Source organism: Muscardinus avellanarius (genome assembly GCF_963383645.1).
Source record: "Muscardinus avellanarius genome assembly, chromosome: 9".
NCBI lineage: Eukaryota > Metazoa > Chordata > Mammalia > Rodentia > Gliridae > Muscardinus > Muscardinus avellanarius.
Window position 1 is genome coordinate 88,894,762 of NC_137795.1, and position 937 is coordinate 88,895,698.

Here is a 937-nt window from a genome sequence, read left to right on the forward strand (position 1 = left end):
GCCGGCCGGGACAAGTGCCGCGAGGGACTCTGAGGCCCTCTCCCCCCACGGTCCCGAGCGGGAGGATGTGGAGAAGCAGGAAGCCTAAACCCAGGTTCCTGTCCACGGGGCGCCTGAATAAAGTGAAGCCATCGAATCCCACGCAGGGGGCACTGGCGGGGCTCGGGAGCAGGGGTGGGGTGAAAGCTCTGGCTACTCCAAGCGCCCCCCCGTGCCTCCCACCCTAAACCCGGAGTGCGTCCTCTCCTGCAAACGACCACGTCGACCATCTCCGGGGGGGTCCACGTGCCCGCTGGGGCTGTCGTGGCAGATCGGGCCACCGCTCGCGCCCCGCTCCGTCTCCCGGCCAGGGCGGTGCGGGGTGGTGGTCGGCCTCCCCCGCCTCGGCCCTGGGGCGCCGCGCCGCGAAGCCCGCGCTCCTCCCGCCCGCCTCCCCTCCTCCCTCCCTCCCCTCCCGAGCCCGTCCCTCCCCCAGCCTGGCGGAGGGGGCCGGGCTTGGCTCCGCGAGGCCCGAGCATTCCTGAGAGCGGGGCCCGCTCGGCAACAAAGGAGCGGGCGGGCCGGGGGCCGCGGGCGCGGGGGGGCCGGGGCGGCGGGGGCGCGGACCCGCACCCCGAGCCCGCGCCGGGCCTGGCTCGCGGGGCCGGGAGCTGGTTTGCCGGGTGGGCGAGGGGATGGGGCTGGGGCTGGGCGGCCCGGGGGGCTCCGGGCGCTGAGGGCGGCGGGTCGCGGGGAGCCGCGCACCCCGGCCGGGGCCTCCGCCGCGCAGCATGGGCCCCGCGCCCCGAAGTTTGCGAAGTTGGGCGCCCAGGGGCCCGGGCGCGCGCGGCGGCGGGGGGCGGCCGGCCCCCGACTCCCGGGGCGCGCAGGCCGCCTGAGCCGCCGCGGCGGGGGCTCCGGGGGCGCCGGGGCGGCTGCTGAGCTGGCGGGCTCGGCC